This window comes from Canis lupus, chromosome 1 (genome assembly GCF_003254725.2).
Source record: "Canis lupus dingo isolate Sandy chromosome 1, ASM325472v2, whole genome shotgun sequence".
In the NCBI taxonomy this organism is placed as follows: Eukaryota; Metazoa; Chordata; class Mammalia; order Carnivora; family Canidae; genus Canis; species Canis lupus.
This window is the reverse complement of record NC_064243.1, coordinates 28,061,792-28,080,928: the sequence shown is the minus strand read 5'-3', so window position 1 is coordinate 28,080,928 and position 19,137 is coordinate 28,061,792. Positions and strand designations below refer to the sequence as shown.

The 19,137-nt window shown below is 34.6% G+C and overlaps 1 protein-coding gene and 1 pseudogene across 1 annotated transcript in view; both read left to right on the top strand.

The window, feature by feature from the left end:
- The window catches only part of AHI1 (Abelson helper integration site 1), a 200,017-nt gene that overhangs the window by 128,968 nt on the left and 51,912 nt on the right, over nucleotides 1–19,137 (top strand).
- LOC112645435 (rho-related GTP-binding protein RhoQ-like) lies at nucleotides 1,317–18,556 on the top strand (annotated as a pseudogene).

Here is a 19,137-nt window from a genome sequence, read left to right as displayed (position 1 = left end):
CAGCATATTTCTCACAATCAAATGGAAAAAATGGAGCAATTTCTTAAAAGCTGAAGTACCTTCTTCAGTGGCTGCTTTTGTAGCTTCATGACCGCTAGTACAGATGAAGAAGCTGCTAAGACATTTACCCAAATTTCAAAAACTTGTCTTGTTTGGTGGATAAAGTCTAAAAACCTGGATTGGATTTTTAATTTTGATAAACTGGTCTCTATTAAATTAAATCCTTTTAAGAGCCTGCATTTCAAAGGAAGTGTCACTGAACCAGAGGTGTAAGGCTGCAAAGTCTCAGGGTTGACAGAAATGCTGGGTACAAAGGCCAGCAAAGATTTAACACCTTATCTGTACTCTGATTAGGATCCCTAATGTTTCTGTCAGTACCCTCATGATAAAGCTCCAAAGATTTTAAGTAGTCTGCAACAACCAGGTTTTTTCCATAAACACTGTTACATTTAATTCACAGTTTTGCAGAATGTGATGCCTTAGAGCAGAACAGCATGTAAAAAATAAAGGAGTTTATCTCCTCTAGTAAAATACGTAATGATCCATCAAAAGAAGGAGTTTGGTGTTTTGTTTTTTGTTTTTTGTTTTTCTTTTGGTTTGGTTTTTTGTTTTAGTACCTCTCTCTCCAATTTGGCATTTTTTAAATTTTACTTGAAATGTAAATGAAACACAATGTTGCATTAGTTACAGGTACACAACATTGTGATTCAACATAGGTATGCTGTGCTCATAAGAGTCCACTACCATCTGTTACTATAAACGTTATTACAATACCATTGACTATATTCTCTGTGTTGTACCTTTTTTCCCCATGATTTATTCATTTCATAACGGGAAGCCTATACCTCCTACTTCCCCTTCACCTGTTTTGCTCATCTCCCTACCCACCACCCCTCTGGCAACCACCAGTTTGTTAAAAGGGATTATGTATGATCTTGTTCAGCACTACAATCTGAGTATTCTACAAGGCATTGCATATATTATTACTGGCTATTATGATATTGCTGATTCTCATAATGATCCTGAATCTCCAAGAATTTTATCAAATTATTATTTAATTTATTAATGCTTTGTTGTGAACATTCATAATATACATCTATTAAAGACTTACTGTGTTCCCTGTATATCTATCTGCTTTCTTTCCATCTGCGTAATGCTCAGGTAGGTATTATCATTTCCATTTCATAAATTATGAAACTGAGGCCCTGAAAAGTGAAGAGGCTCACCTAGCATCACACAGGTAAATATAGAGCCAAGAGTCTTTTCTTTGTAGTTAACATCAAGACTTTTCCAAAGATTTGCATTATCTCCTAATAATGGGATTTTGTGATAAAATTGTTGAAACATTTCTAATCTCTATACATTTGTACTTAGCATCAACATATGAGAAAGGTATGCCACCGATTACTACAGAAAAAGGCTCATGTTTCCTGAAAAACAAGTCTCTTGATAAAGAAAAAGTCTCTTTAACCTGTTTCTAAGATAGATAGATTGTTTCCTGGGAAATAAAAACTAGTTCTACCTTGTAAACATTGTGTTTTTCATTAATTACTCAAGTTTTGTACTTTACTGCAAATAACTGATATCTTTCCTCTGCTTCCAGACCATCGTAGTAGACCACGTCAGGTTCCTCATCTATAAATGCAGCTCTTAAGATGCTTAAGGGCATCTATTTCTCTTGATCTTCTCTTTTTTAGTATATCCATTTTCTTCTACTTATCTTAATCTATGTTGATTCCATTCCAGTTTGTTCACACTGGGAAAAGTGGTATCCAGAATTGGACTTAATATTCTAATTGCAGTGAAAAAATGTAGTGATTATTATTGGTTTCTGTAATATGGATATTGCGTTCAATATTGAATTGTGACCTACCAAAACTTCCTTGAGTTTTAAAGATATTTTGTCAAAACATATTTCCCATTATTTACTGATCTGTACCTCAGTACCCTTATCCCTAGAATGGAGTTAATAATAGTACCTACCTCATTCAGTGTTGTTCTGTTGTTTAAAGTACTGAGTACAGTGTCCAGCACACAGTAATCTTTCAGGTATTCACTTAATATTGTCTAACCCTAAGTATAGAGTTGTCCATTTATCCTTGTTGAATTTCATCAATATATTTTTGACTATCTAGCCTGCCAAAATTGTTTTGAATTCTGAATTTTTTTCATGTTTAATAATAGCTGTTTCCCAAACTCTTTAACATTTATAGATTTTATGATGCTGCTTATTGTATTTATTTAAAACATTAGAAAAATATTGAACAGTGAACAAAATCAAAATAGCAACAATTTATTTGCATGTGGGCAATTTAAGTTTTTATTTGGAAGTCATTTTGTTCGGGAGATACTATTATTTGAAAGCAATTTCAGTGTTATGTTACATTATATGCTTTAACAAAGCATTTACTTGCATGTCTTTTAAAATAGATTTGGTGATTACTTGAAATTTTCCTTCCAATCAGTATAAACTTTGATTCTTAAGGAAAGCATTAATATAGTCCGTAGCAGAAACCAGAATTTGAGTTGATCGTGCCATAAAATGAAGGAAGCAGTCATTTAGAAAAGAAACAATTTAACACTCATCACCTAACAATATTATTTTCCATTTGGGGAGAAATTTAATCAAAAGTCATCAAACTAGTGCTCTGTTTTCCCTGCCTACGAGGACATTTGCCATCTGCCACTAACAATGTTCCATAGATCCTTCTTCTGTCTTGATAAAATACACACATTCCGTAGATCCTTTTTTGTCTTGATAAAAATATACATATTCCTCTTCTGGAATTTATCCTGCTTTTTATCCTGCCATTATCTCAGGGTCCCCAGAAATCAGTCTTTGGCAGAAATAGCAGCACAGCATTCAGTAAGGCAGATACCTCCTGGTATAACCTCATAATTGGGTCACAGATTGGCTTGATGCATAAAGATTAAGTGAGATAAATCCGTAGAGGAAATGAAACTTCTTGTTCTATGTCTTTAATGAAACTTCATAAAGTTTTCATGTCACCATATCTCTGCCTGGTATTCTCTCTAATGGCAATAAGAATAGACTTCTCTGAGGGCACTTTCTGGATTCAGAGCTTATTTGCCAAACCTGGAAATAAATTTTTATTTTGGGAAATGGAGTTGGAATTAGTAGATCTATATTTGATTTAGAAAATATGGTCAAATTCATAGTTGTGGGCATTCTACAGAAATATTTTACTATAACACCATTCTTCTATGATAACATGAAGAACTTTAGGAGTTGAATGATAATAATTATGCTTAACATTTATTGGGCACTTACTGTTTGCCTAGCACTGTGTAAATTGTTTTATGTTACTTATCTTATTTGAATATCATAACAGTTCTAGAAAATAAAAATATCATCATTTTCCAGTAAGGAAACTGAGACACTAAAGACCTTAAAGTGTTTTCTAGAAACATTTAAATTGAATATGTTAATGAATTATAGTAGTTGAACCAAAAATATTAACTCCTTCAAAGTAGAGGCCATTAATATGAATAAACCATTACATCCTAATGTCACTCAGTGGCACAAGGCAGATTCTGTGGAAATTGGGGGCAGGCAGTTCAGATAATGTTAACACCAGTAAAAAGTTTATGCCCTGCTATATACTATATATTATTTTATCTGATCTTTGTGTCATCACTATAACTTGTAACAGGATTGGGCAGGGATAGTCATGAAGGGCAGCTGAGCACTACTGGAAAGGCTGACCAAAATAACAGCTAAAATGGGTCATGAAGGCCTGGATTTGAGGAAAGGGCATAGCCAAATAGGACTTTTCCCTCTGAGTCTAACATGGAAGTTACCTAAGAAAGCCAATTTAAGGGGATCCTTGGGTGGCTCAGCGGTTTAGTGCCTGCCTTCTGCCCAGGGCGTGATCCTTGAGTCCCGGGATCGAGTGCCACATCAGGCTCCCTGCATGGAGCCTGCTTCTCCCTCTGCCTGTGTCTGCCTCTCTCTCTCTCTCTCTCTCTCTCTCTCTCTGTGTGTCTCATGAATAAATAAAATTAAAAAAAAAAAAGAAAAGAAAGCCAATTTCAAAAAAATATTTTGGAAAATATCCATCTACCCCCCAAGAAGTTTTAATCAGATATGATTTGAGGTTAGTGGATAGAGTCTTAGCGATTTCGTGGAAATAATTCAATTTTAATAGCTGTGGGTAAGTTATAGTCATATAAGTAGCAGAGAGTAATCTGGATGTGAGAGGGGGATCTTGGGGTTTGGTGGAAAGAAAGGGGCCCAGAAGCTGTGGTTTATCAAGTGCACTGGCAGAGTCACCTGTGACCTTGAGAAAGGAAATTACAAACACCTGCTGCACTTCAAACTCTGCAACCCACATGCCACAGACAGCTGTTTGAAGAACTGGAGTGAAGGAATGAGAAGATAATTGTAACTATTACCCAAGAATGAGGTGATTGGGCTTCATCCCTTTTTCTTTGAGACTTATTATAAAGCTCATTGTACACACACAAGTTTCAGCTGATACTTAAGTATGATTGACTCCTCATCTTACTCTTGTTCTATGGTCAAATTCATAGTTGACCTTCTTCCTCCATTCTACTAGAAAAATCTTTATAGGAAGTACTTAGGCTGTTAACAATTGTTCACCCAGAGAATCTGAAAATGAGTACAGCTCAATAAAATTCCCATTTTCCCAGGACCTTCATCAGACCTTTCGACTGTAATTTTCTGTTGCTGGTGCTACCAGCTGCTTAGTCCTTACCAGCAAAACCTTAGTGTTACACAAATTCAGCTTCTCCCTTTCTTTCATGTCCCACATGTATTTCTTTCTCTTCCGTATATTTCCACAGTTGAACCTCTCTTGTCCATTTCCATAGACAAGATCTGGGTCTGCTCTGTTGTGGAGAACTATGGTCTCCTCTGTATTTCTGCTTGTATCTGTTGTTTTATTTATCATAACCAACTTTACTTTCCATAACCATAATTTCTGGGATGCTCTTTTTTTTGTCACAGCTTTATTTGGATTTAATTCACATAGCTGTAAAATATACCCTGTTAAAGTCTAAAATTCAGTAGGTTCTATAGAGTATATTCATTGTCTGATTTTAAAATGTATTTGGTACCCTAAAAAGAAATCCCTTACTCATCAATAAACCCCTGCCATCGCCTTCTCTCTGTAGGTAGCCCCTGGCAAATACTAATCTACTTTCTGTCTCTATGGATTTGCCTGTTCTTGACATTGGATATAAATGCAGTGATATCATATGTTACCTTTAGTACCTGGCTTCTTTCACTTAGCATAATGATTTCAGAGTTGTTCTGTGTTGTAGCATGCGTTAGAATTTCATTCTTTTATATGGCCAAATGACTCTGTTACATGGATTTACCACATTTTATCTATCAATCTGTTGTTGAGCATTTGTGTTGCTTCTGTTTTTTAGCTATTATGAGTAATAGTATGTAAACATCCAAGTATAGGTCTTTGTGTGGACGTTTTCAGTTCTCGGGCGTATATTTAGTGGTGGAATTGCTGTGTCATATGGTAACTCTATGTTTAACATTTTGAGGAACTGCCCAAATATTCTCCAAGGTGGCTAAACCATCTTACAATCAATCCTACCAGCCATGTATGAGGGTTTAAATTTCTCCATATCCTCACTAACACTTGTTATTGTCCTTTTTATTATAGCCGTCCTGATGGAAGGGAAGTGCTATCTTGATTTGTGTTTCCTTAGTGACTAAGGATAGAGTATCTTTTGAATTGCTATTTGTGTATCTTCTTTGGAAATCTAGTCAATTCCTTTGCCCATTTCCTAATTGGGCAAATATTAATTATATTTTACTATATTATAAATTAGATCTATATTTTAAATGAGTATATGTTATATATATATGTGTATAAATATATATATGTGTATAAGTACATGTTGGATTGAGAGCTTATTGTACCAAAGGTAGAAATGAATTCTTGTTTTTAGAAATAGAATTGACATTAGCAAATCTATATTTAATTTGGAAAATAGGACCACATTTATAACTGTAAACATCCTATATAAATATTTTATTACAAAATCCCTCTATAATAACTCAAAGAACTTTAGGAGTTAAATAATTTTAGTTATTCCTAACACTGAGAACTTACCATACACCAGGCTTATGATGTATAAATATTATACATACATCAATTGCATACTATATAAATTATATATAAATATATAAAAATATTTGTATTACTTATATCTAATTGAGTTTGTCCTATTGTTGACTTGTAAGCATTTTTTATATACTCTTAGTACAAGTCTTTTATCAAAAAGATAATTTGCGGATATTTCTCCCATTCTGTAGGTTGTCTTTTATCTTTCTTGATCATGTCCTTTGAAGCACAACATTTTTTTTTTAATTTTATAAAATCCAGTTTACTACTGTTTTGTCACTCAGTGTTTTGATCTCATATCTAAGAAACCATTGTCTGATCCAAGGTCACAAAGATTGATTCCAGTTTTCTTATGAGAGTTTTATACATTTAATTCTACCTTTAGTTCTAGAATCCATTTTGAGTTAATTTTTGTATATGGTGTGAATTAGGAATACAACTTTATTTTTTTGCATGTGGCTATCTAGTTTTAGCAGCACCATTCATTGAAAAGACTATTCCTCCCCCATTTAATGGTCTTGGCACCCTTGTCAAATATCAGTTGACCATGAATGTAAAGCTTTATATCTGGGCTCTTAATTATATTGCATATAATTACATATACCTGTGTTTATGCCAGTAATCTACTGTTTCAATTACTCTACCTTTATAGTAAGTTTTAAAATCAGGGCATGTCCCCAGCTTCATTCTTCTAGATTGTTTTGGCAACTCTAGGTTTCTGTGTTTCTGTATGAATTTTACAGTCACCTTCTCAGTTTCTGTAAAACTTTTGATAGGGATTTTGTTGAATCTGTAGATCAAAATTAAAGAATTTAAATCTTTCAATCTAGTAATGTGGATCTTTCAATTTATTTAGATACTAATTTTTTTCAATGATATTTTGTGATTTTCAGTATATAACTCATACTTTTATTTGAAGTACTTAATTTTTTTCAATGCTATTGCTAATGAATTGGTTTTATATTCAGATTGTTCATTTATCAGGTATAGCAATATACTTGACTTTTTATATTGATGTTGTATTCTGCAACATTGTTGATTTTTTTATTCTAAAAGATGTTTGGGGGTTTTTGGTAGGTTCCTTGAGATTATCTATATACAATATCATGTTATCTACTAATAGAAATAGTTTTACTTCTTCCTTTCCACCTGAATGCCTTTTTATTCCTAACTTAATTATCCTAGCTAGAATCTCCAGTTCAGTGGAAATTGTCTTGTTCCTCATCTTTAGGGGAAAACTTTCAGTCTTTGACCATTAAGTATGTTGTTAGTGTATTTTCTGTACGTATCTTGTTTCAGGCTGAGGAAGTTGCTTTGTGTTCTTTCTTTGTTGAATATTTTATCAGGAAAGGATGTTAGACTTTGTTAAGATGCTTTTGCAGTATCTTTTGAGATAATTTGTCCTTAATGCTATTAATCTGATCTTTTAGGGGCACCTGGGTGCCTCAGTCAGTTAAGTGTCTGACTCTTGATTTCAGCTCAGATCATGATCAGGTTGTGAGATCAGCCTCTCACTGGGCATGGAGCCTACTTAAGAGTCTCTCTCTCTCCCTCTGCTCTCCCCTCTCACCCTCCCCAGAAAAATATATATAGTATTTTACATTGACTGGTTTTCATGTAAACCAACCTCTCATTCCTAGGATTTTTTTTAATTTATTTTTTATTGGTGTTCAATTTACTAACATACAGAATAACCCCCAGTGCCGTCACCCATTCACTCCCACCCCCCGCCCTCCTCCCCTTCTACCACCCCTAGTTCGTTTCCCAGAGTTAGCAGTCTTTACGTTCTGTCTCCCTTTCTGATATTTCCCACACATTTCTTCTCCCTTCCCTTATATTCCCTTTCACTATTATTTATATTCCCCAAATGAATGAGAACATATAATGTTTGTCCTTCTCCGACTGACTTACTTCACTCAGCATAATACCCTCCAGTTCCATCCACGTTGAAGCAAATGGTGGGTATTTATCATTTCTAATAGCTGAGTAATATTCCATTGTATACATAAACCACATCTTCTTTATCCATTCATCTTTCGTCGGACACTTGGTTATGATGTATAATCTTTTTTTATATGTTGTAAATTCTGGTTACTTGTATTTTATTAATGTTTTTACATCAGTATTCATAAGAGATTTTAGTTGTAGTTTCTTCTCTAGTTTTGGGATCACAGTCAGTAATATTGACTCCATAGAATGAGTTGTAAAGTGTTCATTTCTCTCTTATTTTTTGGAAGACTGTGAAAGATTGATCTTATTTCATCTTTAAACATTTGGTACAAAAAAAATAAAAATAAAAAACATTTGGTACAGTTCATCAATGATGCATACTGTATGTGGGCTTTTCTTTGTGGAAAGTTTTTTAATTGCTAATTCAATCTCTATCCTTACAGGTTTATTCAGATTTTCTTTTTCTTCAGTGAGTTTTGCGTCTTTCTAGCAATGTATTTGTTTTATCTGGGCTACTTAATTTTTTAGGATACAGTTGATAATAGCACTCCATTAGTAATCCTTTTTATTTCTCTAAGTCCAGTTCTGATGTCTCTTCTTTCATACTTGATTTTATTAATTTGAATGTTACCCACCCCCCACCCTATAGTCAGTCTAGTAGTTTTATTAGTTTTATTGATCTTTCAAAGAACCAATTTTTAGTTTTATTAATTTTCTTTATTCTTTTTCTATTTGCTATTTCATTTACTTCCATGCTAGTGTTTATCATTTTCTTCCTTCTGCTCACTCTGCATTTAGTTTTATTTTTTAGTTTTAAAGTATAAGATTGGGGATCCCTGGGTGGCTCAGGAGTTTGGCGCCTGCCTTTGGCCCGGGGCACAATCCCAGAGTCCCGGGATCGAGTTCCGCATCGGGCTCCCTGCATGGGGCCTGCTTCTCCCTCCTCCTGTGTCTCTGCCTCTCTTTCTCTCTCTCTCTCTCTCTCTCTCTCTCTCTCTGTCTATCACAAATTAATAAATAAATCTTTAAAAAATAAAAAAAAATAAAGTATAAGATTGGATTATTGATTTGATATCTTTCTGCTCAATAAAAGCATTTACAGCTGCAGAATTTCCTCAGATCACTACTTTTTGCTGCATTCATACATTTTGGCAGGTTATGTTTATTTCTTTGTGTGTATCTTTTCCTAATTTCCCTGATTGATTTCTTTTTGACCCATTGGTTATTTAGTAGTGTGTTGTTTGATTTCCACATATTTATGTGGTCATCTTGTAACTGATCCAAAGGTCATCTTGTAACTGATTCCTTTTTTCATTTCATTGTGGTTAGAGAACATACTTTCTATGATTTCAGGGGTTTAAATTTTTAAAGGCTTATCTTAAGGCCTAGAATACGTCTATCCTAGAGAATGCTCTGTGTGCACGTAGGAAGGATATGTATTCTGCTTTTGTTGGGTGCAGTGTTCTACAGATGTCTGTTAGATTTAGTTGGTTTATAGTATTGATCAAGTGTTCTGTTTCCAGATTGATGTTGGGCCTAGTTCTTCTCACTGTTGAGAGATAGTGTAGTCTCCAACCATTGTTGTGGAACTGTCTGTTTAACATTTTACTTCTACCAGTTTTGCCTTATATACTTAGAGATATATGTACTTAGAAGTCTGTATTAGATACATATATGTTTATACATACTTATGTCTTCTGATTGACTTTTTGTCATTGTCTCTACTGACAGTTTTTGTCTTAAATTCTATTTTTAAGAATAGAATTACTAAAAAAAAAAAAAAAAAAAAAAGAATAGAATTACTAGAGTAGAAACCCCAGCTCTCTTTGGATTTCTGTTTGTGTGGTATAGTTTTTTCATCTTATTTAATTTTTTTTGTCTTTAAATTAAAATGTGTCCTTTTTTTTTAAGAATTATTTATTCATGAGAGACAGAGAGAGAGAGAGAAGCAGAGACACAGGCAGAGGGAGAAGCAGGCTCCATGCAGGGAGCCTGATGTGGGACTCGATCCCAGGTCTCCTGGATCGCCCTGGGCTGAAGGCGGTGCTAAACCACTGAGCCACCTGGGCTTTCCACATGTGTCTTTTATAAACAGCATACAGTTAGATCATTTTTTTCCCATGCTGATAATCTGTATTTTATTTGGAGTATTTAATCTATCTATATTTAAAGTAATTACTAATGGGGTAGAATAAAGTCTACAATGTGGTTTTGCTTTCTTTGTTTTTTTTGTTGCTGTTTGATCATTTGTTTTTGAGGGATAAGAGGATGGGAGGAAGGAGAGGAGCAGAGGGAGAGGGAAAAAGGGAATCTTAAGCCAGCTCCACATGCCCAGAGCATAGTCCAATGCAGAGCTTGATCTCACATATCTCACAACCCTGAGACCATGACCTGAGCCACAATTAAGAGTCGGACACTTAATAGAATGAGCCACCCAGGCACCCCAGTTTTGTTTTCTTTTTTGTTTTTAAGATTTTATTTATTTAAGAGAAAGAGCACACATGAGTTGAGGGTGGGGAGTGGAGGGCAGAGGGAGAGGGAGAAGCAGACTCCCCACTAAGCAAGGAGCCTGGCAGGGCTTGATCCTAGTACCCTGGGATCACAACCTGAGCCCAAGGCAGATGCTTAATCAATTAAGCCACCCAGAGACCTCCCAATTTTGTAGAGTTGTTTATATCTGAAATATCTTTTTTTTCTTGATTCCCATATTCTTATTGCTCACTTTTTTTAGTTAAATATTTTTCACTATGCCATTTTAATTCCCTTTTTATATACTTTCTTTGAGTTGTTTTCTTAGTGGTTATCCTGAGAATTAACATTTTAACTTAAAACAATCTAGTTTGGATTAATATCACCTTAATTTCAGTAGTATATAAAAATTTTGCTGTAACACAGCTCTTTTTCTTTTTGTCTCCTTTGTGCTATTATTGTTTAGATTATATCATTGTACATTGTAAGCTTATCGACACATTTTTATAATTATTTCTTGTGGGCTTTTTTTTTGTTTTTTTTTTTTTTTTTTTTTTTAGAAAGAGATAGCAAGAGACAGCAGGGGGTGAGGGGAGGGAGAAGCAGGCTCCCCACTGGATATGGGGCTGGATCCCAGGACCCTGGGATCATGACCTGAACTGAAGGCAGACACTCAACTGAGCCACCCAGGCGCCCCTGCAAATTGTCTTTTAAATTAGATGGAGGACTTACAAAAAAAATGTAATATATATATATTATATATAATCTACTTATATTTATCTATGTAGTTACCTTTCCTACTGCTGTTTATTTCTTCATGTAGATTTTAGTTACTGTCAAAATGTCCTTTTTGTTTCAACCTGAAGGACTCCCATTAGTTTTTCTTGAAGGGAAGATCTGGTAGTTTGATATCTCTTATAATTTATCTGGGAATATGTTAATTTCTCCTTCCTTCTTAAAGGATAGTTTTGTTGCATATTGAATGGTAGGTTGAGTCTTCCTTCAGCACAAAATGTTGAAAGCCTGTTCCTACTAATTTTTGACCTGCAGGGTTTCTGATGAGAAGTCTGTTGTTAGTCTTCTTGAGAATCCTTTCTATGTGATGTGTTATTTTTCTCTTGCTTTCAGGATTCTTGGTCTTTGTCTTTCAGTAGTTTGTGATATTTCCAGATGTGGATCTTTTTTGAGTTTTTCTTGTTGGAGTTTGTTTAGCTTCTTGGATGTACATATTTTTCATCAAATTTGGGGAGTTTAGGGCTATTATGTATTCAAATATTTTTTGTCCCCTTTCTGTCTTTTCTCTCCTTCTGGGACTCTCATTATGCACATAATAGCACAGTTGGTGGTATCCCATGCATTTCTGAGACTCTGACATTCTTTTTTCTATCTGTTCCTCAGACTAGGTAATCCCAATTTACTTATCTTAAAAGTTCACTGATTCTTTCCTCTACTACTTCAAGTCTCTTGAGCCCCTCTAGTTATTACTGTACCTTTCAACTCCAGAATTTGTTTTATTTATAATTTCTGTTTTTTATTGAAGTTTTCTATTTGCTGTGATATAATTCCTATACTTCTTCTTTATAGATACAGATATAGGTATAGATATAGTAAATCTAATGTCTGGGCTTTCTCAGGGGCAATTTCTGTTGATTCATTTGATTCCTTTATTGCTTCTTTATGTGTATCATAATTTTTTGTTAATAACTAGACATTTGGAATGGTATAATGTGGCACACCTGGAAATTATATTCTCTATACCCATTCCCCATGGCTTATCATTTTTGTTATTGTTACTGTTAATATTTATTTAGTAAACTGCCTATTGAAGCAGTGAAAACAAATCCCAACACACACAGAGCCCCTTAGAAAAGGCTGCAAGAACTTGGTTCCAGGCATTTAAGGAAATTTCTGTTCAACCATTGGCTGACCACTAAGCTAATCAAATAGACACTTCAGTGGTCAAACAACACAAAAAATACAAACTTAATAGAATTACTCAGGAAAGTCACCAATTAAATAAATATTTGGGTTGACATTAGAATTGGAAATAGAGGGCAGCCCGGGTGGCTCAGAGGTTTAGCACCTGCCTTCAGCCCAGGGCCTGATCCTGGAGACCCGGGATTGAGTCCCGCATCGTGCTTCCTGCATGGAATCTGTTTCTCCCTCTGTCTGTATTTCTGTCTCTCTATCTGTCTCTCTCTCTGTCTGTCTTTCATGAATAAATTAATAAAATCCTTAAAAAAAAAAAAAAAAGAATTGGAAATAGACAAGCGTCAGTGTTTAAGATGAGCAGTGAGGTATTGATATCTGGCTAACAGCAACCTAAAAAGCTTTTCTCTTTACATTTATAAACTAATATTCAAGATTCTTTTGTAAAGTCTTTCCTCATTACCTCTGCCTCTAGTCATTTCAGTACCCTTAAATATAAACTACAGTAATCAGATGGGCCCACATGTTAATATACATATATAATTTGTCATCTTGGCCCAATTTCAGTTTCCCATATAACTTCCCAGTTTGGTGTCCTCAACAAATTGTGACTAAGAAGCTAATATGAAAAAAAATGCTTTGATGATCTTCAGGTGCCTTCTTTAATAGAAATACCAAGTTTTTAATTAATATCCTCCTTTCAGCGTAATCTTAAGGAAAGTCACAGACAATGAACCAAGCAGCTTCATATTTACTTAGTTCCTTGAAGGCATCTAACTTCAAATTAAATATGTAAATTTACAGACTAAAAGCATAGGCTTAAGAGAAAAGCAGACCCACAATCTAGAATCTGCCAAGCTGTGTGATTTAGACAAATAATAATTCCTTTAGTTTATAATTAAAGAAATTAAAAGCCATAATAAGTACTAAATAGGAGAGTAGTTATGAATATGTGTGTATGTGCACAAATACACACACACACATATACGTAGAATATGCTTATGGGGCACCTGGGAGGTTCAGTCAGTGGGTGTCTGACTTTTGGTTTCAACTCAGGTCATGATCTCAGGGTCATGAGTCAAGCCCCACTTTGGGAGGGGGTGATCCATGCTCAGCAGGGAGTCTGATTGAGATTTTCTCTCCCACTCCCCCCACTCATGAACATGAGCACACTGTCTCTATCAAATAAACAAAAAGAATATGCATATATATACTATGCGCTTAGCACATCCCTGGCATATAGTAAGCATGAAATAAATGATAGATACATATATTTCTAGATATATCTAGATGAATACACACATACCTATAGCATAGCAGATTATTAAATGAATACACACATACCTATAGCATAGCAGATTATTAAATAACAATAGATGAACACTGATGCTGAGAAAAGACCCAAACTGAGGTTTATATACTTGTTTTAGAACTAATAAATTTAAAACCTTGGTTGAGTAAAATGAAGTCATCTAAATGAGGTATTTTTATATAAAATATTAATATTTCATAAAACAGAGCAGATTATTTTAAATGTATTCATTTCTGCTAAACTATAAAAATAGGGATTTTTAATGCATAATGTTTGAAATAGTATATTTTTCTTAATTTTATTCTAAGCATTTTCAGGTCAAGAACTGTAGGCTGCATTTCTTTGTATTTCCCATACTGTGTACACTGCCATATATATAGCACACACTGGAGATATTTACTATATGAGTATTAATTAATTCATCTTTTTAGAAATTGTGTATAATCTTAATGAATTCTGTTAATTTAACAAATATTTTTAGGAGTGCTCTTAAGTAGTTCTCGAAAACTTTATATTTTTTAAGGACTGCAACTCTTTGCACATAGAGTTGGTGCCCAGGAAATCCTGAAGGTGCCATTAAGCATCAAAAAGAGATTTAAGGGGCAGCCCGGGTGGCTCAGCAGTTTAGCGCCGCCTTCAGCCCAGGGCGTGATCCTGGAGACCCAGGATCGAGTCCCACATCGGGCTCCCTGCATGGAGCCTGCTTCTCCCTCTTCCTGTGTCTCTGCCTCTCTCTCTCTCTCTCTCTCTCTCTCTCATGAATAAATAAATAACATCTTTTAAAAAAGAGATTTAAATTTCATTCTAAAAGACTTGTGTCCAGACCTTATGTTAATTTTAATATGTCTCATCGTTATAATGCATGTTTAAGCATAGAGACATACACCCATACTTCACTCTAAAAGAAAACAAAAGAAATTGCAGCTCACTTAGACATTTTTGGATTTGTATAAGTGCCTATTCAAGTTTAGAGAGGGCTTTTTCAAAGTAGTTTTGAAGCAATACGGGTCTATTTGAAGACTCCTAACTAACTTGCCTATGTCTATTTTTAAGTTTTTTAACATTTACATACTTATGTCTTTATATTATTAACAAGTTAACACATTTTTTCATTTAATATTTATAAATTTTCATGTTTAAGTATTTTTTAAAATTTTTACTACCTCTCACAACCCTTATGGTTTACGGAAAGACCTGGTCAGGAAAGTAGCATCAACAGCTAGATAAAAGCAGATAATAAATGCAGTACAGTAAAAGGAAGAACATTCATTTATCTTAAGGGATATATTTTTATATATAATCTCTATAAATCACTGCCTTAAACTATGGAGTACAAAATTTATAACTACTAAAACTGTGTATATAAATTGTGAATAATATGTTATTTACAAATACTTAAATTTACTTTGTTTAAATATATTATCTAGGGATCCCTGGGTGGCGCAGCGGTTTGGCGCCTGCCTTTGGCTCAGGGCGCGATCCTGGAGACCCGGGATCGAATCCCACGTCGGGCTCCCGGTGCATGGAGCCTGCTTGTCCCTCTGCCTGTGTCTCTGTCTCTGTCTCTGTCTCTCTCTCTCTCTGTGACTATCTATCATAAATAATAAATAAATAAATAAATAAATAAATAAATAAATAAATAAATAAATAAATAGTCTGCAATATATTTGTCTTACTGATAATTTTTAATTTGCTCATAGCTCATGGTCTATTAAGAGAAATTTATTTAAAGATTTTATTTATATATTCATGAAAGACACAGAGAAAGAGACAGAGACATAGGCAGAGGGAGAAGCAGGCTCCCTGTGGGAGCTCAATGCAGGACTTGATCCCAGGACACTGAGATCACACCCTGAGCTGAAGGCAGACATTTAGCCATTGAGCCATCCAGGTGTCCCTATTAAGAGAATTTCAAGAAATTCACATATTTTTCAGAAGTAATTCATAATAAATTATTTTAGAATTTAATATGAGCATACATCCTGGTACTGTGTATTAGCAACTTAAAAGTAGATAAACAGAAGAGTAACTTGTACAAATATTTTAAATATCCTTTTTTTTAAAAAGGGCTGCCATACCAAAAACAATGAAACATCCATAAACAGAAGCTCTCTTAGAGCAGAGATTTTTGTCTATATGGTTCACTGCTATCTGCCCAACCTTTAAGAGTAGCTCAGGCACGGTAGGTACCTCATATTTATTGCTGAGTGAACAGATTTAATTTTTCAGTTTTGCTTGTTTTTCTATTTTAAAAATTTCATTAATCCTCAAGAGATTGGAGGAAAACCTAAGAAATGTTTGCCCTGACTCCTACTTGCACTTTGAGCATGTGCTTTTTGATAAAATGTCAAAACAGATGTTAAGTTACTCAGATCTGGAGCCAGTCTACATTTCAGTGAAACAAGAGGAAAATTAAGCAAGATAAGTAATAGGAAGGTAGGAACAGGTTTACTTTTTAAGTTTTGCCAGTAACACTTTGTTATAAGATTGGGCTGTTGTTATGTTGTTATGTTGTTTCTTACCTACCCGTTCAGTTGATAAGTGCAAAAAATAAGTGGGTGTGTTTTATAAAGTAGATCATTGAAATAAAGTATTAACTAAACTTTAGGTATGTTTAAGAATCACAGATTGCTGGGCCCATCTCCAGAATATATTATTTTAGTTGGCTCTGGAATGAGATCCAAGAATTTGCATTTCTAACAAATTTCCAGGTAATGTTGCTGCTCCTGGTCTAGAGACCACAATTTGAGATTCTAATCTCAACCAGTGATTCAGAATTTTCCCTTCGCTATCCCTATCAAGAAAGAAAAACTACACTGTCATTTTTCTTCACTAACAACAAAAAAATCTATAGTCTATAAAAATTTACATTATTCTCTTGATTTTTAAAAAACGTATCTTGATTAGAAAGATACATTTTGAAGCCTTTTTAAATGAAATACTAATGATTCACTGTAACAAAATGTATGCATTACAATTTCCAGTAAGAAAAGTTTTAAGTGAATGCTAATCATCGTATAAAATGAGTAGCTTGATTTGTAAAGTCCAAAGGTCAGGTCACTTATATTTGTCAGAGGAGTAGTGTTTCCAAATGGTAATTCGGAAGAAATGCTTTACTGTTGTTGTTCTTCGTTTATTAAAAGGAGGATTTCCTGTGTAGTGTTGGAAGCAGTCAGACAAGCTTTCCCAATTTATGGATGAGCACAAATAATACAACTACACTATTACCCATCAAATTAATATTTTAAATTTACTTTAAAATCTATGAATGCTGTTCTTTTGGAATAGTTATTTGAGTACCTGGTACAATAGAATTTTAAAGCTGGAGGGTATACCACATAGCATCTGGTTCAAACCCCTTAGTTTACAGATATCCAATCTGAGTATTTTATGATATACTTCAGCCTTGGAGGACCAAACAGGACTGGAATGCTCAACATTTTGATTCCAGTTTGGTATTCTTTCCATTACCTTAGTTACTTTACCAGAAGTAGTTGGAATTAAATATTTTCAAATATTTGATGAATTGTATAAAGTTTATATATACTAACACTATGTGGCAGGATAGGAACAGATAGTTTGGTACAGAGACAATAAACTTGGTGCAGTTATTTACTTTTTTATCTCTTTTTTTAATTTATTATTACAGATAAGATCAGTTAAAATAACAGAATCTTGGTTTCTTTTTTATAAATATCTTTAGCGTATCTTACATAGTACTTACAAAAATAATCATAAAAAAAATATACATTCCTACCACATGATGTTAAAAATAGGGCTGTATATTTCTTTATTCCTTGCATGAAATAAAATATAGGCCCAATGTCACTCTTAGTAAAGTAGTCTTTGGATATTCAGTAATCTGCTTCTGTGAAATTCAGAATTTATTGCTAAATTTGGTTTTCTGCTAACATTGTTTTAATCTGTTCCTTTCTATTTTAATGACAAAGACTAAATATTCTGTAATTGACATTATCGAGGAATGAGACTTTCTTAAACCTTATTTTACCTGTTAAATAATTACTGGGGCAGAGGGCAGGCATAGCCAGGGCAGGAAAGGGAGGCCCACCCAGAGGCTAGCTGGCTACAGTGCAGCACTGATGCTCAGGTGCATGGTGGTTGGCGACAGGGTGGTGGACAAGACCTGCTTACTCATGAGCCGTGCCACTGACACTTTGCTGGAGGACTGGTGCCTCCCCATCTTCAGTGCAGTCCGCATCAGTGTAGAGAGCAAGCAGTACCTCCTGAGGTTCAACAGCATAAAGTATGACCAGACAGGAAAGCTATGATCATCTGAGGACTTTATCTTATCCAGTGACTGTGGTCTTCCTTAAATGCTCCTCTCTGGCCCTATTTCAAGATGTAAAGGAGGAGTGGACACCAGAACTTAGAGAGTACACACTAAATGTGCCTTAGAACACCGACTGACCTTCAAAGTGACCCCAAAGCTGTAGTAAGACTTAATAATAGGAAAGAAGAACCCATATGTGTAGAACAAGGTCAGAAACTAGCAAAAGAGATAGGAGCTCACATGTGAAAAGTTCAGCTTTAACCCAGAAGGGATTGTCTTCAGTGTGTGATGAGGCTGTCATAGCCATTTTAACTCCAAAAAAACACAGAGTTTAGGAAAAAGGGGGTTTCAAGATATACAAACTTTTGTTTATGTGAGAAATATCTTCAATAGCCAAGGAAATGGTCCATTTCTCTCAGAAGGCATTTGAAATGCTACAGCTATACCCAGACCTCTTGTAAATAATGCAGAAGTTTACAGCTCAAAAGAAGGGAAAAAATAATAATAACCGGTTCTCAGAATTTTACATATTCACTAGGAATGTTTCCTAAATGTCCAAGAAGCAGAAAAAAGCATCTGTAACACAATCTGTTATAAATTCTTTGTTTCAGCTGGAAGGTACAGTCTCTCAGGCTGTGTTTCATGGTTTAAAAAGCTATAGTCCCATCGTGTTATAGCTACATAAAAAACAGTGCTGCAAATGGAACTGCCTGGCTTAGACTATGCTTGTTTCTACACAATCCTTAAGGAATCTGCGAAAAGAAGTATCTTCTCCCTTTGCTCCAGTTAATTGTTCTTGCATGTAAGGTGCTCTCTGTTCCAGTATACCACAGTGGCAAAATCACAAAACCAGCCACATAGCCAGAGGTCACTCTAAGCCTACAAAAGAGGTCCATACGTGAGGAGAAAATACATAAAATTAAAAAATAAAAACAATGTCTTATTATCACTTAAGCACAAGTTAAGTGTAACCCAAATATTTCTATATTAAAGCTTAATGTGCTTTCATAAAGAATGCCAAATGTATGAGAAGGTCGAAAGTGCCTTCATCATGA